Consider the following 21086-nt stretch of genomic DNA (forward strand, 5'->3'; position numbering starts at 1 on the left):
AGTGAATGGGACTGAATGGGAGGTATGTTACTATGGGACTGAATGGGAGTGAATGGGAGTGAATGGGAGGTACTGTTACTATGGGACTGATAATATGGGAGTGAATGGGACTGAATGGGATGAATGGATCACTTTTATTCACTCCCATTCAGTCACATAGTAACAGTACCCCCCCATTCAGTCCCATACACTCCCATAGTATCAGTCCCATAGTAACAGTACCTCCCATTCACTCCCATTCACTCCCATGCACTCGCATCGTATCAGTCCCATAACTAAAAAAAACATTTCATGGATGCACCTGGGACGTATCCTCAGTGATGTATCCTGAGGTCAACGGGGTTTCGGGTCTCTCAACATCACACCCCTCACTCAGGCGACCCAGCCCGGAGTGATCAAGTCCCGACTTACGTCACAGTAGCTACCCTCAATCAGTCCCACTAGGGAAAAACCAGGATCACACAATCCGTTGGAACTATTCCAGAACTACTCTGCCAGGGCTGGGAGGTACACTTCTGGCACATGGAGAGACTAGGCTCTGTGGGTTGTCTTCTGGCCGGGCCCCTCCTACGTCTCACCAGGTCCACTCCTGCTCTCACCAGGAGTAGAGCGAGGACCTGTGCGTTGCACCAGAGTCCCTGCACCAGACAGTTCATTCAGGAGTGGTGGGCAATGGTTCCGCAGGGTCATGGTGCTGCGGTTCCTATGCTGCTTGCATGGCCCTTCCAAAGTACTCACAAGGGTTGTTGGGCTTCCTCCTCACGGAGGACACAGGCTGGGGCGCTAACCCATACTGCTCACCCTGGTGCTGTCTACATTCCGGCTGTCACCCGTCTCTCCGGTGGTCACCAGACTATACCTGGTTGTCACATAGTCTATTCCTATGAGTCACTATAAATAGAAGAACTATAACTAAAAAACATTGCATGGATGCACCTGGGACGTATCCTCAATGATGTATCCTGAGGTCAACGGGGTTTCGGGTCTCTCAACATCATACCCCTCACTCAGGCGACCCAGCCGGGAGTGATCAAGTCCCGACTTACGTCCCAGTAGCTACCCTCAATGAGTCCCACTAGGGAAAAACCAGGGGCACACAATCCGTTGTAACTACTCCAGAACTACTCTGCCAGGGCTGGGAGGTACACTTCTGGCACATGGAGGGACTAGGCTCTGTGGGTTGTCTCCTGGCCGGGTACTGTTAGTAACAGTACCTCCCTTTCACTCCCATGCAGTCCCATTCACTCCCATAGTATCAGTCCCATATAGTAACAGTACCTCCCATTCACTCCATTCAGTTCCATGCACTCCCATAGTATCAGTACCTCCCATTCACTCTATTCAGTCCCATGCACTCCCATAGTATCAGTCCCATAGTAACAGTACCTCCCTTTCACTCCCTTTCAGTCCCATTCACTTCCATTCTATCAGTACCATAGTAACAGTACCTCCCATTCAGTCCCATTCACTCCCATTTTGAAAGGTGTGTTAAAATGGCCTAAGTCACATTTTATTATGACTTAGGCAAAATAAAATGGCCTAAGTCTCCCTCTTGACATAGGCCATTGTTTTAATAGGGTGTAACAGGAAGGCCTTTTACGTTAGGGCTTGGGTGATTTTAGAGGTGGCCAGCATCACCAGGAGGTGATTTAGGCCAAAAACTAATTTTCGGCAAAGTTTAATAAGGTGACGATATGGAATGTCAGAACAGGTCAGCTCCATATATGGAGTAGGGCTGTATGGCTATCCAGGGTTTGATGAGGTGAGTGTCGTGATCTTCATTCATATATGGAGACGGCCATATATGGAACAACTGCGTGTCACGAGGTGTGACAGACTGAAGGCCATATATGGAGTGTGTCACAAAGTGTGACAGACGGACGGACAGACTGACTGACAGGTTTAGCAGGTTTTCATAGTAATCTGTGACCTACAGTCACAATAACGTCATCATATCTCCCACTACAGCACACTCAGAGGATGTATGATGAATAACAGAGCGCCCCTCACTTCACACGTGTGTGATTTCTCTCCCCCCCCCCCATTTTATATTTCATATTTATATTTAGATTTGAAGTGGGGACGCAAATTGTGATGGCCAGAATGACTCAGAGGATGTATGATGAATAACAGAGCGCCCCTCACTTCACACGTGTGTGATTCCCCCCCCCCCCCCCCATTTTATATTTCATATTTGATATTTATATTTTATAAATGAAAAACTTTTTTTTCTAGAAATGCTACAAATGTAATCCAGTCATTTTGTGGATAAAAAAATACAGCTTAGGTCAGATAGTGTTCTATACCCTGCATGCTGGAAAAACCAATTTCCAAAGCATACCTTTATTTTTATTATATTTTTAACATTTTGGAATAAATTAAAACTGTGAATTAGGCTTAGGACCTGTATAGGCATATGCATTTTGATTTAATAAACTATCTCGCTCGGCAATTGTCCCGCCTCTATGGACCGAATCTCGAACGCCATTGGACAACAAACCGGAAATATCACCCAGAGCGTCTGACGCGTGGTCTGACGTCACCAACGGACAATTTTGAAAGTAACAGACAGTCACAACACAAGAAACTAAGGACGGCATGCAGGAGAAGATTGCAGAACAACAACACAAGTTAACGTCCAAACTAAATGGATTAAACCCCTTCAGGCTGTAGCGAAAAGGTATGTTACAGAACGAGAACTATATAAAGACCCACATTAAGGAAAATATGTTAGCAACCGCTAGGTGCATCATTATTAATTTATACTATGAAGCTAGCTGCAGCAGTGCAGCACTGTTAGCTAGCTAACGTTAGCATTTAGCTAACATTAGATGCGGGACATCTCGTCCTATTTGAACAGGTTTGTACTACACTATACTCATACACTGCACTATAGTGTTGTTATTATTTTAATTTGAGATCGTTTTTGGTTAGTCTGTGTTAATTTGAGGGGTTTTGTGGTCAAGTTTAATCTGGTGGTTATTTCTGTTGCAATGAAGGTAGACTTTTGAGGAACAGTATTTTCGATTGGAAAAACCTTGTGCATATTTCTATGGTCATTTAATGCACTTTAAAGGATCACTTCGCCACTATTACATGGCCTTTGTCATGCTTTAGTATGATATCCGTTCATGAAAAAAAAAAAAAAAAAACATTTGGCGAAACCACCGCGGAGAACGAGTCATGTAATGAGCCGAGGCACGGTAATCTCATTTCCTACAATACCCACAGTGCATTGCGCGACAGACAGACAGGCAGTGAGGCAGCCCCCAGGAAGCTGAAAGTTTCTCGTGTTGTTAGCGATAGAAGTAATAATAATAGTTAATATTTAGCGGTAGTAATAGTAACAGCAGTAGTGGTGGTACAGTAGTTAGTAGTCTCTGGTAGTAAGTAAGTAGCGTAATAGTAGTGATTTCGAACGTGCGCAGCGTCGGACTGGCTTATTATTTGTTATGAAGTACAGATGCAATCCCAGCTGTACTCGAAACACTGTGGGTGTGCAGCGGACATTTCACCAACGCAGATATCTTCCAGTTCGACCGCAATCTAATGGAAGAATTGACGCGGAACATCATCATCATCGAAGCAGAAGTTGCAGAACAGAGGTATGTCGACGTAAACTAAAGCTGCAATGCTGTGTACATAATGGATGGCGATTGCATTACAGGAGGAGACCACATGCATTTCCTTTCAAAATACATGGTTGTTGTTACACGTGGTTGTTGTTGTGACGTCTATAAATTAATTTGACATACCGAGTGTCTCTGATACAGTTACATTTTTCCATATCAAGCTGCAAACTACAAACCAAACATAAAAGCATTTAAAACTGGGAAAGCATCTGTATTTGCATTGGCTATTCAGAAATATCAGATATACAAGCTCAGTGCGTCACAATTGGTGGAGTTGGCACCATTTGCTATTTTTATTTATTTTTGCTAAAATGAAAAACCTTATTGTTACCATATTATTGTCTCATGATTGGTCAGAGGCCCATAATTGCATAATACTTTATTTATTGCAGGAGCTGAGGTCTCGGTGTCTGTCTTCGACTCAAGAGATGAAGAAGTGGCTTTCAAGGAACTCCCAAGTATACAGTATATTATATAGATACAATTTACTTTGTATGTTGCTATTGAACACAATCTGGATTGATAAATCAATCAATTGATCTAATTTTCAAATATTAGACATGTACTACTCCTAAGCCTTTACCAATATTGTTGTGCTTTTACTGAAGTACATTTTGAATTCTGGACTTTTACTAGATCCTTCTTCTGGGATTCTTGCACTGTCCGATTTTTGTAATCTGAGTAGGAGGACAAACTTTGCCTGTGTGGCCTTGTTTTTTAAACCTTATGTTACAGTACAATAAAACACATTCACTGACATAAAGTCACACTTATTTCCATTGTGGTCTTGTTTGTATAAACAGACATGTGAATGATTTGTATCACGTGGCCTTGGATGCAATATCATGACAGTTTGAGCCTCAACGAGTATTAGGAATTGGTCAAAATGTATAAATACCATACGCCTACATGAGATAAAATAAAAACAAACTTGACATCAAATCAACTATCTTTTAATAATAATAATAATAATATATACGATTTATATAGCGCTTTTCTGGGTACCCAAAGTCGCTTTACAGAAAGAAGTTCAGACATATTTATTAGAAAACTATTAAAACTATTTAAAAAGGTTTAAAAGGTTAAAAACTAGAAATCAAAATCAAAAGAGGGACAAATAAAAAGAAGGGTGTGTGTGTGTGTGTGTGTGTGTGTGTGTGTGTGTGTGTGTGTGTGGGGGGGGGGGGGGTTATGTAGGGAAAGCCAGTTTGAAAAGGTGGGTTTTGAGTGTGCTTTTGAACATTTCGAGGGTGGGGGCAGCTCTGATGTGAGTTGGGAGTGAGTTCCAGAGAGAAGGGGCAGCCACTGCGAAGGCCCTGTCTCCCCATGTCCGTTTGTTGGATTTGTGGGGTTCGAGTTGGTTGGCAGTGCTTGACCTGAGGGAGCGGGAGGGGACATGGCGGTTGATGAGTTCAGAGAGGTAGAGGGGGGCCTGGTTGTTGAGGGTTTTGTAGGTGATGGTGAGTATTTTGAATTGAATTCTGGACTTGACAGGGAGCCAGTGGAGTTCACGGAGGATGGGTGTGATGTGGTCCCTGGATCTGGTTCTGGTGAGTAGGCGGGCGGCGGAATTTTGAACATACTGGAGTTTTTTGAGGACCTTGGTGGTGACGCCATACAGGAGGCTATTGCAGTAGTCAAGTCTGGATGTGATGAAGGCATGAATGAGTGTTTCAGCGGCAGTGTGGGATAGCATGGGACGAAGGCGGGCAATGTTACGGAGATGGAAAAAGGCGGTTTTGGTGATCTGGTTGACATGGGGCTGGAAGGAGAGGGTGGGGTCAAGGATGACACCAAGGTTGCGGACTCGGGTGGAGGGGGTGACAGTGGAGCCATCAATGGTGAGGGAGAAGTCATGAGAGGAGCGGGTGAGGGAGTCGGGGCCAATGATGATGATTTCAGATTTATTGCAGTTGAGTTTTAGAAAGTTTGTTTGCATCCATGTTTTGATATCAGTCAGGCAGGAGGTGAGGGTGGAGTGGGTGGTGGGGGTGATGGTTTTGGCGGGGAGATATAGTTGAGTGTCATCGGCATAACAGTGGAAGCGGAGACCATGAGTGCGGAGTATCTGACCAAGGGGGAGCATGTAGAGGATGAAGAGAAGGGGACCAAGTACTGAACCTTGGGGGACGCCGTGGGTGACAGGTGACGTGAGTGATTGGCAGTTATTGATGGAAATAAAATGCTGTCTGTCAGTGAGGTATGATTGGAACCAGGAGAGGGCAGTGTCAGTGATTCCAAGGGTGGATTTGAGGCGTGAGATGAGTATGGAGTGGTGAATGGTGTCGAAGGCGGCACTGAGGTCAAGGAGGATGAGGATGTTGAGTGAACCGGTGTCAGCAGATAGCAGGAGATCGTTGGTGACTCTGAGGAGGGCAGTTTCAGTGCTGTGTTTGGTGCGGAAGCCGGATTGAAATTGTTCGTAGAGGTGGTTTGTTTCCAGGTATGCAGTGATTTGATTTGCGACGACTCGTTCCAGAATTTTTGACAGAAATGGGAGGTTTGAGATGGGCCGGTAGTTATTGGGGGAGTCAGGGTCGAGGCCGGGTTTTTTTAGGATCGGTGTGATGGAGGCAAGTTTTAGTAAAGGGGGAACGAAACCAGAGGAAAGGGAGGAGTTTATTGTTTTAGTGATGAGTGGTGAGAGAGTGGGGAGACAGTCCTTGAGGAGGTAGGTGGGGAGGGGGTCCAGGGAGCAGGTTGAGGATTTCATGCCTGTAATGACAGTTGACAGCTCAGATGGTGAGATGTCAGTGAATGAGGAGAAGGAGTGTTTAGTGGGTATGGTAGGCTCAGGTTCAGGTCCGGGGGGAGGGGTGGCCAGCTGGCTGTGAATGATGTTGATTTTCTCATGAAAGAAGGTTAGGAAGTTATTGCATTTTTCAGTGGTGAAGGAGTGGGAAATGGTGTCCATGGGTTTGAGTAGTTTGTTTATTGTGGAGAAAAGTACTCTGGGGTTGCCACTGCCTGACTGAATGATTCCAGAGTAGTATGAGGTGCGGGTGGAGTTGATGGTGTCCTTGTAGAGCTGCATATGCTGTTTGTGCATGTCGGAGTGGACAGTGAGCCCTGTCCTCTTAGATAGCCTTTCCAGCTGCCGGCCCTTGGACTTGAGGCTGCTGAGTTCGTCCGTGAACCAGGGAGCAGTGTGGGTGAAAGAGACGGAACGGGTTTGAACGGGTGCAAGCTGGTCAAGGGAGGAAGAGAGTGTGGTGTTGAATATGTTAACCAGTTCGGTGGGGGAGTCAGACTGTGTGAAGGAGGAGATGGAGATGGCGTCGGAGAGGGATACGGAGAGAGACGAGGAGTTGATGGATTTTAACTTCCGAAACTTTATGGTGCATTTTAGCTTCTCGTGGGGGGTGGGGGTGTCAATGTGGAAGTCTATGGCAAAGTGATCTGATATGGTAGCACCAAAATTGGTGCTAGATATTTGGCTGATACTGGAGTTGGTGGAGCAGACTAGGTCGAGGGTATGGCCTTTAATATGGGTGGGGAAATCAATGTGTTGGGTGAAATTGAATAGTGTCAGGATGTCCATAAATTCAGAAGCAGCAGTGCAAGTGGATTTTTCCACGTGGAAATTGAAGTCACCAAGGAGTGTGACAGATGGGGATATGGAACACAGTTGTGTGAGAAATCCTGATAGGTCGGAGAGAAAAGATGGGTTGGGCTTGGGGACTCGATAAATGACTGCGATGACCAGGGGTTTGGGGCCGGATAGTTTAAAAGTGAGGGATTCGAATGATGGTGGGGGCTGGATGGGGATTTTGATTAATTTTATGTTAAGCCGGTGGATGACAGCAATACCACCACCAGCACGCCCGTCCAGGCGGGGATTGTCCATATAGGAATAGCCGGAGGGGGTAGATTTATTTAGTGTAATGTATTCCTGTGGTTTTTGCCAGGTTTCAGTGATGAATATAAAATAGTACTGATTTACATAAATCTACAGATATATATAAAAACAGGGGTCTATGGTTGAACTGGAAACTAAGAAACTAGATATAGTCATAGGTCACTGAGGCAGGTGGTTTTTCATGCTTTCTTCATGATGACACATCGCTGGAGCTGCTTCTGGCCAGGACAGGAGACAGGACAGGAGCAGACGCACATGCTGTGGTGAGAGAAGACGTAGAGTCAGTAATGGTGAAAGCACTCAAGGATTACTGGAATGGAATAGGTGGGGTGTGTAGGCTATGTACAGTATGTTTCATGTGATACAATACTGACCAAATTAGTAGGTAGGCTACAACTGAGTATCACATATCAATCATAATAATAAGCAGACTTGGCAACCTGACTGTAGAAAGTAACAGTACAGTAAAGAACTTGGGGGTCATTATCCTGAATTGAATTTAATTCACACAATCATGTTACCAATACCAAGATTGCCTTTTTTCACCTTTAGAAATATTGTATGATGCATCTAGATGATTTTTCTGGGCTTGATTACTGCAATGCACTTTATTCTGGACTGCCAAAGAAAACAACTGACAGATTACAATTTGCGGCAACCAGAGTTTTAACTAAAACTAAGTGTCACAGCATTGGCTTCCGGTTTTTAGGATTGATTTTACAATTATTTTACTTGTTTATAAAGCTCTCAATGGTCTCGCATCTGTGACCTTCTGACCTACATGACTGCCTGCCTAGATATGTCCCAAACCACCCCCTCAGGTCCACACAGCTGGCCTGCTCGATGTGCCTACCGAATGGCAACAAAAAAACACAGTGAAGCAGTTTTCAGCTTCTACGGGCTGATGGCGTGGAACAAACTCCCACTGTACCTTTGACAGGCAGCCTCTAGACATTTTTAAAGCACAGCGCAAGACCTACTTATACACTGACTCTTGCTTTTAGATTTATGCATGTCCTCACTATTGCATTACTGCCATTTCAATGTTTTATGCCTTGCGTTAATTTTTTTCACCATTGTTCTGTAAAGCACTTTGAGCTGCATGTCATGAAAGGTGCTATACAAATTGTTTATTTTGATTTACAAATTGCTGGTTTCTAGGGGGCCAAACAAAATACAGCAAATACAGTAATGTGCTTTATGTATAAAGTTTGAGTTGAGTATGTATGGCTCACCATCAGTCCATCAAAGACGTTTTCAGCTTCATCAGCATTCTGTAGAGTGCATGCCTTTTGTCCGACGGGGCATACGTCCGACGGGGCATAGGCCCGACGGGGCATACATCCGACGGGGCATACGTCCGACGGGGCATAGGCCCGACGGGGCATACATCCGACGGGGCATAGGCCCGACGGGGCATAGGCCCGACGGGGCATACGTCCGACATATATATCATAATTCATTAATTAATTAATATCATAATTAATTAATTAATTAATTAGATAAAGATCTATAATAGATCTCACTCTCTCTCTCTCTCTCTCTCTCTCGCTCCGCCCGCTCGCTCACTACGGCTTTTCGATACGGCTTCAAACCCCTATATAAGGAATTAAAGAAAGTCGATCGGTCTCTCTCCCCCCCCCCCCCCCCCTCTCTGTGGGGTGGGGGGGGGGGGGAGACGCACGTATATGTTGAATTGAAATAAATACGATCGTCTGTCTCTCTCTGTATCGCTCGCTGGCTTCTATACCTTCATTCTATTGGAGAGAGAGAGGGAGACCGCTCGCTGTCTCTCGTCTCAGCCCTCTCTCTCTCTCTCTCTCTCTGTGTATGTGCGTCTCTTCAAAGAGACGCGCGTATATGTTGAATTGAAATAAATACTGTCGTCTGTCTATCTCTGTATCGCTCGCTGGCTTCTATAACTTAATTAATTATCTGGACTTGGAGAGAGAGAGGGAGAGCCTGCTCGCTGTCTCTCTCAGCCCTCTCTCTCTGTGTGTGTGTGTGTGTGTGTGCGCGCGCGCGCGCAATTTAAATTGAAATAAACTATAGGCTATACACATACACTCTTGTATGTGTGTTGTTTCTGGACAAGACCGTTATGGTAACCACTTAGCACATGATTTAATTTAACTATATGAAATAAATAAAGACTAGAATAGGCCTGTGTAATGATCATGCAGATGCAGGTGATGGAATGGAACTAAGCGCTTGTTGCTATAAGGCTTAGGCAAAATTCTTTACACTAGTCCTTACCCGATATCCCCCCCCCCCATCCCCCATAAATAGAGTTAATTGTTAATAGTTAATATAGTTCATTATATCGGAATTGACCGGGTGTGTCCAATTGTCAATACATGGGTGACGACCGTCACACGACTCCATACCTGATCAAAGATGGCTTTTATTCAGAGTGGAAATCGCGGTGGAAAGATTTTGGTATATGATGGACACAGATACCAGAAAAATAAAGAACGGGGAGAGAAGATTTATTGGCGCTGCTGGGATAAGACGTGTAACGTTTTCATCCTGACTCGTTATTTTGACGTCCATGCACAGAACCCCGCGATACACGTGTTGACGGCGGTGCCTCCACATCACAACCATGAGCCAGAGGTAGACCTAATTGAACGTTCAACCTTTAAGAACACGCTTCTGAATATGATAGTACAAGACCCAACGAAACCCTCAAGACGTGTCTACCGTGAAGCCGTGAGAGAAGCGAGAAGGGCGAGGCCGGGAGTGGTTCTACCCGAGTTCCATACGCTGGTCACCTTCATGAATAGGAACAGGTTGAAAGTGCTACCACCCATTCCCGCAAGTTGGGACAACGTGGTCATCGAGGGGCCGTGGGCTTTGACATGGAAACGTAAACGTTTTCTGTCGCGTGTTAATAACGAGTGGGGCTACGTTGTATTCGCAACAGACCAAAACTATCGAAACCTCGCCCAGTAAGTTTATTAACTATCAATATCTTCACTTTGTTATGATAGGCTACTACATTTTTATTTGTTAATGTGCCATTTAAACTTAAACTTTGACTCACTTCACAGATGCCGAGAAGTGTACATTGATGGGACTTTCAAAAGCTGTCCAGCGCCATATCTGCAGCTGTTGACCATACATGGAAGGTAATTATGTTTTTGTGAAAGAGTAGTTTATTTTCTTTCTTTTTTATTAATATTATTTTTTTAAGATGATTTTGGGGCTTTTTGCCTTTATTGATCGATAGGTTGACAGGAAGTCTACTGTTAACAAGTGGCGCAAAGTAACCTGCACAGTATACCTCTAATCAACTTACAAATTACATAATAGCCTACATATACACAGAGGCATTTAGTATTAATATCACTATAGTCCAAGATTAAGTAAATTTAAAGCAATTGGCAATTTAAAATAAATAATTCAATAATTATACTGTATACGTGATAACATATTTTATTTCAGTTTATCTACCTTTTTTTTATCGATGAAAAAAATCGTTCATGCTAAATATAGCCCTGGTTCTTGGGACCATCTTACCCAGAAGTTATGCAGGAACCCCTACTGAGTGGCAAAAAAGTACTTTCTGGCCTTGACAGTCCATACATCCAAACTGAAAAGTCCTATTTGATTGCATTAAATTACATTAAACAACATTAAACTCACTTTGCCACTCTATACCTGCACTATTACTTTATATAAATGTCACTTGTTTTTACAGGTTCATGGAGAGAGTGATCCCTTTGGTCATGTGCCTGGCGACACAGAAAACGGTGGGCCAATACCGGAGTATTCTCAGGCATGTCAAACGGAAAGTACATCACGTGACGGGCAATGAATGGCAACCACGACGAGTTGTGACTGACTTTGAGTCTTCACTCCTTCTCGCACTAGAGGCAGAGCTGAGAGATAGCAGGCTGAGTGCCTGCTATTTCCATTTTTGCCAATCATTGTGGAGACGCGTCCAAGAGCTGGGATTGGTTGTGCCCTATCATAATAATAAAAAACTGAAGAAATGTATCCGGAAGGTCATGGCCATCGGGTATGTGAAAATGTGATAGGCCTGTGTCCTATGTTGTAAAAATGACATTTCTGTTTTTGTCTGGGGAGTAAAATGGTGACCCATGGGACGGACCAGAAAAGTCTGTCTCATGTTATCCATAAGGCTCTATATAGGTCAAATTTCACGTTATTGCTAACCTTTTCCTGGGTTAAGAGCTGTTTAATTTATAATAATTACTTTCTGTTAATCATGTATTACAGGTACCTGCCCCAGGATACGGTGCAGGAGAAATTCCGGAGGCTGGTCCAGAAGAGGTCCACAAGACGTCTGGTGCAAAGATTTGAAGACCTAGAGGACTTTTTCGGATATGTTGACAGGAATTACATCCGAGATGGGTGCCGCTTTCCAGTAGCACTGTGGAACGTCCACATGAGAACCATCTCAAACAGGACCAACAACAATGTTGAATGTAAGATTTAATGCACCAAGTATCTGTCTATATGTATGTCTATGTGTGTAATCCACGTAACTTGACAACCGTTAGCCCCACCGACTTCAAATTCAACACGTGCGTTTCACACCACAGCAGGGGGTGCAGTGCCCGTTGTTGAGTCGGTCGGACCCACGGTCTAGAACCGCCCCAAAAAGGCCTCTGACCGGGCTCTGGACCGGGCCCCTGCCCATGCGTCCATATATGGAGCTGCCTGTTCTGACCTCACAACACTCCATATTTGGGCATACCTGACACAGAACTGGGGCATGCATTTCCAACTTGCATCGCTCCAATAGGCCAGTGTCCAACGGGCACCGCTGTAGAGGCCCCACAGGCACAGTTCTACTATATATATATAAACCGGTTATAACATGGTTTTAGACGGCCATTTAAAATTGCTTATAGCGGGTGGGCATCTTTCATTGAAAGATATAGATACAATTTGGAGATGTCTGAACAGTTTTATTTTCTCATTATGAAAACATTTTCTTTTTTCTACTTTAGCCTTTCATCACAGGTGGAATCAGTTACTGGAGAGGCGGCACCCAAACCTCTGGATATTCATCTCATATTTGAAGGATGAGCAAGCCAGGACAGAAACCACTGCCAGGGCAGCCCGCCGTGGATCACCTGGTCCACCGATGCGTCGGAAATGGCGGCGTTTGGAGGCCAAGATCATTCGCCTCAAATTACAGTTGCGGCGGGGCCAACGTGATCTGGGGCAGTACTGGGATGCCGTCCGTTATGTGATACAACATTTCACATGAGGTGAGTCAAGAAAAATACAAATGAGCGCACTTACTGTCATAAAATAGACATAATTACTTCTTTGATTCGAGATTCCAATGTTTTTAATATTATTATTGTTATTGTTTGTTATTGTTTTCACAGCACTGAGGTCTTCCGCAGGCGGCTGCTCCAAGATGGCTAACCCTAACCCCTAACCCTATAACCAACAAGCAAATAAGCACTCGACAGTGCAGTTCTAGCACTATTTACTATACTATTTGTTATAGGTGATTTTTGTTTTTCCATAAAAATGTGTGCTTTGCATATAAGACACTGTCACTGTACCCTGTTTCACTTTTAAGTGTCAGTGTTTCAAGATTATTTTTTAAATATATTCAGTGATTTCACTTAATTCAAATATCACTTATTTTTTTCTTATTTTTTGGATAATCCTCCCTACTCTAAAGTTTGCTGATCATATAAGAAGTTCCTCCCTGTCCCCAGTGAGCCCCTGGGGTCAAACAACCCTAGTTTCGGTTTGGGCTTTGGGTGGCAAAGCCTTCATATAATCAGGATGAGAGGGGCCTTCCTCCAATCATGATTGAGTGGGGCGGGCCTTGATGCGGCCTGTCGCATGTCCCCCCCACTGTAGAGCGTGCATGTGCCCATCTTGTTACCATGGAGGACTGGTTTTTTTTTCCAAATCACCCAAATCACTGAATGCTTTGCTATTAAAACATTTGTAAAAGGTGATTTTTGTTTATTTTTTTAATACAAATGTTTTAATGTTTAAAAGTAGCCTATATGTGATTTATATGCGTCATTATCATACAGTAAGTTAAATTTATTAAGCCATTATTTCACAAGTTGACTTGCATTTGTGTAGCCTATTTCAAGAAAAAAGCAATTTTGTCAGGTGTGGTGCCACGGAATTTTTGTCTTTTTTCATAGGCCTATATACACTAATTTGGGTAGCTATTAAGTTTGGAACATGCAAAGGCCACTACAACCCATGCATTTATTTATTTATTTAAATCACATCAGGAAGGCAGCGTGCTCCAACTTGTTAAGGGCTGATAACATCCGAAATAATAATAATAATAATAATAATGGAGCACTTAAGTTGTGAAGCCATGGTTTATATGTCCAAATAGTAGCCCTTACTCAAATTTGCACACAGCAGCCATAGGGGTCTGACACCATTTTGCGTAATAGGCCTAAACGTGCCTCATAACCCCCGTTAAGCATAAACGGACATTATTTGCAAACTTATAAAGCCTATAGGCTATGTCCTATGTTATAACTTATAAACTAACTTATAGCCTATGTCCCCGGGTCCCAGCTTTTCTGTATTTTATTTCAATTCAAATTGGCATGTATGCATGATGAGACACACGTCTCTTTGCGCGCACGCACACACACACACACACACACACACACACACACACACACACACACACACACACACACACACAGAGAGAGGGGGTTGAGAGAGAGGGCTGAGAGAGACATGCAGCGAGTGGTCTCTCCCTCCAAGAGAATGAAGGTATAGAAGCCAGCGAGCGATACAGAGAGAGACAGACGACCGTATTTATTTCAATTCAACATATACGCGGCACGCGCGTCTCTTTGAAGACACACACACACACACACACACACACACACACACACACACACACACAGAGGGCTGAGAGAGACAGCGAGCGGTCTCTCCCTCTCTCTCTCTCCAATAGAATGAAGGTATAGAAGCCAGCGAGCAATACATATACAGAGAGAGACGTATTTATTTCAATTCAACATATACGTGCGTCTCCCCCCCCCCCCCACCCCACAGAGAGGGGGGGGGAGAGACCGATCGACTTTCTTTAATTCCTTATATAGGGGTTTGAAGCCGTATCGAAAAGCCGTAGTGAGCGAGCGGGCGGAGCGAGAAAGAGAGCGAGAGAGAGAGAGTGAGATCTATTATAGATCTTTATCTAATTAATTAACCATTAATTAATTAATTATTATAATATATGATATATATGTCGGACCTATGCCCCGTCGGACATATGCCCGGCGGACGTATGCCCCGTCGGACGTATGCCCCGTATGCCCCGTCGGACGTATGCCCCGTCGGACGTATGCCCCGTCGGGCCTATGAGTTGTCGGACAAAAGGCTGCCCCCCCATTCGGTACCCATCTGGGCTGACCTAGTGAAGTGAATGGACACAGGTATACCACTTGAATGTTTACATTGCTAGTCCTGAAACATACGAACGCTCAGAATGAGTGTAGGGAGAGGGCACATGTGGGGCTAGACTAGAGCGTCATGTGAGCCATGCCCATGGCTAACTAATACATTGCTTCAGATGGCATGCCATACAGTTTATTATTGAATGGTTGAATGAACACCGAAAAGGTGTAAACTGAAGCCGTGCCTAGCCTCTGACACGTATGTAAACAATACGGTGTGGCGACACGCACAACACATAAGCTGTAAATACATTGAACACTTACTTCAATCTGAATGTCCCTCTTGGTCCATCGGGCAACTTCCAGTTTAGTTGAGGCATCCTGAACGCATGTTCCCACTTCCCAGTAAAACAGTCAACACTATCTGGGCTTTTTCTGGGCAGAAAAGTTTGTGTGTGACGACGTACTGGTCCAGGGAAAGCTTATAGCTACTAGCTAGGTCGCTCCAGCAGGCATCAATCCACACATCCACATTGTCCCCGTCAATGCATTCCTTCCTCCGTATATTTCTGGTTCATAATATAACGACCCTAACGCAGATTCTGCCAATATGTATTTAAAATTATCTCGTCCAAAAACTCCCATGGAGTAGCCATATACTGACTCGTTGTTTTCGTTTGTTGTGGTGGTTGTTGTGTATAGCGAGGGACCGTGTCCTTCGCGGCTAGGCTAGCTACGGCAAGTCTACCTGTCCAGTCCCTTGTAGTTTCTGATAGCCTACCGAGGGTCTACCACCTACGTCACTTTGGGACAAATACGTAGGTGGTAGACAGCTTTGAAAGTGCGCCCACAGAGCTACAGACCACCAATGATAATATACCGGGGTGTTTTAGCATATATGCTAATGATAAAAAACACACAGAAAAAGTTTAATAGTGGCGAAGTGGTCCTTTAAGCATTTGGATAGAAAACGTTTTAATTAGCACAGCCATATTATGAAACTCATTGTAATGCATGACTAGCCCCTCTCGGAACCCCCTCTTTAGAACCCCTCTTTATTCACCATTTGATTACATTTAGCCTCTCTGTCCAATTGGTTCCATTTAGGGTCCATTTGTAATACACTCTCAGAGGTTTTTCAATATAAACTGGGCGTCTAAGAGATAGAAATGCTATTAAATGGGGGTCCGTAGACAAATGCATGTCAAATTGGGGGTCCTTGAAATAAAAATGGTTGAAAAGCACTGCTAGAGCCGTCTCTTATGGGGTGCCCCCTGGCATATCTTTTAAAATGAGGGGTATGGGGCCTGTCATTTTGGGGGGGTCCATGACATCAAAATGTTTGGGAACCACTGGCCTACATGTACAGTAGAAAGTCCTTTTATATATTTAGTTTCTAATTGTAACGCACCATTTGCACAAATGATATTAGACCGGCAGAAATCCATTCATTATGAAGGGCATAACAAATACATTTTGTTGTGTGGTAAGTGAAACATTTTGGCATGCCCTATGCCAGTGGTTCTCAACCTGTCGGTCGGGACCCCACCTATTTTTATGGAGGGTCCCAGATGACAGTGAAGTGACCATTTATTAGGACTTTCAACACCTCAAAGAAAGAGAGAAATAAACTACTGCATCAAAAGTCATCAACAAATTATACTATACTATAAAAACTGGTGAAACATTGGTCAAATTGTCAAATAATATAAGAGTGGGGAAACGTGAAAATAGCAGATCTACAAGCTCACACCGCCTCGCAGTGTGAGGCGGTGTGAGCTTGTAGATCGGCTGTTTTCACAATTTTAATAAACTAAATGTAATATCTCAACTGAACAATTCCAGGTGCTTCTAGGGTGGAGGTCCCTAGTTCAAATGTGATTATTTTGTGGGTCCCCACCTGAAGAGGTTGAGAACCACTGCCCTATGCAACAACATGCTTTGTTTTCCCTGCAAGTTAATCAGAAGCTGCAGGGCTGTCGATTTTCCACATATTAGTCTTTTATGTAAGGCGCTTTGGGTATTTACTATTTAGAGAAGTGCCATATACATTTGAGCTATTATTATTATACATCACATTTTCAGTGGCCATTTTAATATTCAATTTCCATGACATAATTATCACGTCATGGTTTACATTTTGGTCACTTTAAATATACTTTGACATTAAATTTAGGGGCTTGGTGGCCTGTGTGGCCAGTGCTTAAAATATTACTGTCTATCCCCCTTATTTCCCTACAACTTAGATGATTTAATACTTTCTGGGGGACATACCTGGTGGAGGTAAAAGCTTAACGGATAGAAGAAGGTGTGACATGGTGATTGCACACATGACAAGTGAACATGGTATGTTTTCTGGTAAACATAAAAAGCACCCAATGCACAACCAGAACCGTTTGATTTAGAGTGTGCCAGGCAGGAAGTGTCTGAAACATTTGTGTGTTTGCTTTTTGTTTGCAGGATAATTTGGCTCCGTCATGAAGGGACTGTTGACCCACGAAGAAGCTATGCTCAAAGTCACCGTGAAAACCATGAAGAGTAAGTACTCCATAACAATGAGGAATGTTACACTATATACAATATTTGAAAGCATACTATAAATACCAGTTCAAGAAATTCAGCAATTTTTAGTTCTCAATATGTCTTTCAGAAATTCCTTTTAACACATGTCCATATAAGTTTAAACAAATAGCAATTGTACGATATTCCTGTTGGATATCAACTAGTATGTAAAACAACTCCTCTCCTCTCCAGTTGCCATTTGCACGCGCACCGAGATGGAGGACTTCCTCTGGGAAGCAGCCTGCATGAAGGAGTTCGACCACCAGAATGTCATGAGACTCCTGGGTGAGAGAACAACGCCTTTGTATAAGTTTGTATTGTTAAACTGCAGTTTACAGCAGCATCATTTCAGATGCAGACAATGTTGCAGATTAGTTGGCTCATCACATGTGCACCTACAGCTATCTCAAGGTACAGCATCAGTATTGCTAATGACAGAACATTGGCATGTGTCTAGCTTGCCTGTGCAAATGGCCCTGGTCAACACTCATTCCAATCAAAAACATAACTAACATGACGTAATCGTGTGTTTTAGTTTTTTCCATCCTCATCTGACATCATGCATTCTCTCATCCGTCTATGAATCAAAGCTCAACTTATGATATCTGAAAAAAACTATAAGCAATACTAAAACTAGAAATAAAGCTAGTCAATTCCTATGACTAAAACGACTGGTTGAGAAAATAAAAATGTAACCACTTGAACCCCAGCATCCCTATATCTAAGAGGAACGTTGGCCAAGAATAGTAGATCCACACGCTCACATACAACATGCCGCAACGTGACATGGTGTGAGCTTGCAGATCAACCATTTTCGACAAATACATTCCATGTAGACAGTTGCAACCTCAGCACCATTTTATTAAGAATAGGGGGTTTAAGTGGTTAAGCTAATGAACATTTCACAACTGCAACTGCTCCAAATATCATTAAAGTCCATTATAGCCGGTATGTGAACGGGAACAGGAATAGGGGTGTGGTGTGTTTGTTTATGGAGGTACAGGTATGTGATGAAGGTTGGTGTTCTGTGTGTGTGTGACTGTGTGTGTATATACTGTACGTATACTTTATACTCATTCAAACCAAGCCGGGGTGGGCTGGGCATGGGGAAGCATAATTCTATTTGTCATTCGACAGAGCCTAAAGCTCGATCGATGAAAGTGCTCTGCTTTGCTACTCAGTGCGCGTTGAAATTAGGAGATCTTCAAGCTCACAAAGCGTCGTACTGGACACGTTGTGAGCTTGTAGATCTGCAATGTTCAACACGACCCGTGGTCTTGCAAATAAATTTGGGTTAAGAAGACATGTAGTCCAGGGGTCCTCAACTAGAAATGATGAAGGTCCACAAATATTTTTTTGAATAAGACCGAGGTCCGGTCCCATGTGCGGTGTCCATCGGAGAGCTCGGCTCTATGCCCGTTTAGTATGGTCAAGCCAAGCTTATACAAATCAGATCGCCTTCTACCCAACCAATAATGGGGTGCAGAGTGCAGGCCCGGAGTGGAACTCCAAATCAGGCCAGGAGTTATACGCCCTGGCAGGCCACACTGCGCGCGCGCATAGCGCGCGCCAGAATTTCGGGGGCCCTTGGGGGACATTTTGGGGGCCTTTGCAGCAATTTCACATGAGAAATGTACCTTTTGATGTTATTTATATTATTATTTATTATTTATTTTTTTTGGTGGTCCGCAAAGAGGTGGTCCACGGTCCGGTCGCGGAACGCGGTCCGCCAGTTGAATACCCCTGATGTAGTCCGTCAGCCGACAGGCTTCTTTTGTTTAAAGTGAGACATTTGGTATAGTCTTTTTTTATTGGCTTTTATTGGCCTAAAATATTGTCTATACCAGTGTTTCCCAACCTGTGTGTCGCAGAGCTTTGGTGCTCTGTTTGATGTGTCCAAGTGCTCCGCGTAATTTGACCGAAATTAAGTTATAGTGTTACTTTCTGTCAAATCAGGCGGCACACTAACTCTCCCCCGAAAGCAATATTATAGCTAGTAGCTACTGGGCTGCAGGCTTCTTATAGTTGTGTCGTTGTTGTCACACGTCTAACCATTAGACGTGCGATAACATCAATACGGAACAATAGACTAACGACCCTCGGCCATTGAAATGTTAATGCTTAGACGCATGCAGAAGAGGCTACATTTCGCTCCCTCCAGAAAGACTGGAGCACGCAGAGCGCAGCCACATGCACGCGTCGTAGACAGCAGACACATACAGTCCTACATGTCCCGACCTAGCCCAAACATTTAGATTCTCTTAGTCCCGACCCAAACACGTAAAGTAAACGTGATGTTGTTGTGATTAAACATAATGTGCCACGAAAAATAGCTGTCCATAGATGTCCAAACATGATCGCCTCGTTCGGCCAACAAATATATCTCCCTCCCTCCACAGAAGCGCAGTTATGCCTGATTTATTCTTCGTCATACACGTGTTATGCTTGCATGCTGAAAATGGCTGATCTACAAGCTCACAACGCGTTGCGGACGCAACGCGTTGTGAGCTTGTCGATCAGCTATTTTCAGCACGTGAAAATAAGCAGGCTGTGAGAACTGAGACCCTTCACAATAAAAGCATGCAGCTTTCACAAGTTGGCCCATAATAAAGACAAGCAAAAGGATTAGGTGGCATTTCACATTGCATATGAGCAATTCTTTGAAACTAAGGCACTGTCTCTGTCCTTTTCATTCTCGTTATTTGATGAGTGCTGTCATGTGTGTTTTTATTAGAGCTGGGACTCGATTAAAAAAAAATCTAATTAATCAGAGGCTTTGCGATTAATTAATCTAGATTAATCGCATTTTAATTGCATATCAATATTCAACCCGAGAACTGTCATTAATATACCTGTTGTGGAAATAATAATAAAAAGTCACCCCATTCTGTGTTGCCTAGAACTGGAGGTCTGAAAAAAATTAGTAACAGTAACAAGTACATCTCAGTGACATCTCAAAGCTGTACTTACTTCATATTGTTACTGGTTTTTGTCAGACCTCCAGTTCTAGGCAACACAAAATGGGGTGACTTTTTATTATTTCCAGTTTTCAGTACTATAGAAAAGCGCCCAGTGAGAAACGTTCCGCGGTGAAAAAAAAGGTGCGATTAATTTATCTGTAGTTAATCGCGATTCATTTTTCTGTAGTTAATTAATCGTAATTAATCGCAATTAGTCCCGGCCCTAGTTTTTATTTTATTATATTACTTTTACGTATATATTTACTTTTACTATAATATATATATATATTTAATATATATGTATATTTTATATATATATATAATACACCCCCCCCCCCTTCCCCCCCCCTAGGTGTTCCCCGAGATTTTTAGGCTATGAAAAGTGTTCCCTGGGACAAAAAAGGTTGGGAAACACTGGTCTATACTGTATACATACATTCATGAATCCACTTGCTGACCGGCTGTCACTATTGGACAATTTTTGTTTTCATTAACATCCTATGGCAGGCAAAAATTTCAAACTTTCCTTATGCTTTAAGTAGCATGTGACATGTCAAACTAGGGGGCTTTCGTGATTCTGAATCCATTCCAAGCATTCGTTTTGCACGAAGAAACAGTCATAGACGTCATACAAATGTGATGAGGTCAGCACATTTTGTATTTTGTGCAAAAATAATGCTTGAAATGGATT

The 21086-nt window shown here is 43.4% G+C and overlaps 1 protein-coding gene and 1 long non-coding RNA gene across 2 annotated transcripts in view; both read left to right on the top strand.

The window, feature by feature from the left end:
• LOC310854364 (stomatin-like protein 2, mitochondrial) overlaps positions 1-21086 on the top strand; it is a gene marked incomplete at its 3' end in the record, with an annotated part of 440440 nt that overhangs the window by 185783 nt on the left and 233571 nt on the right. The gene's annotated exons all lie outside the window — the stretch shown is intronic.
• On the top strand, positions 17159-17721 carry LOC310854119. The gene is made up of 3 exons (XR_014568863.1): positions 17159-17219; positions 17334-17411; positions 17628-17721. It is a non-coding gene; the product is annotated as an uncharacterized lncRNA (long non-coding RNA).

Source organism: Protomyctophum parallelum (assembly GCF_964188405.1).
Source record: "Protomyctophum parallelum genome assembly, chromosome: 23".
NCBI classification, from domain to species: Eukaryota; Metazoa; Chordata; class Actinopteri; order Myctophiformes; family Myctophidae; genus Protomyctophum; species Protomyctophum parallelum.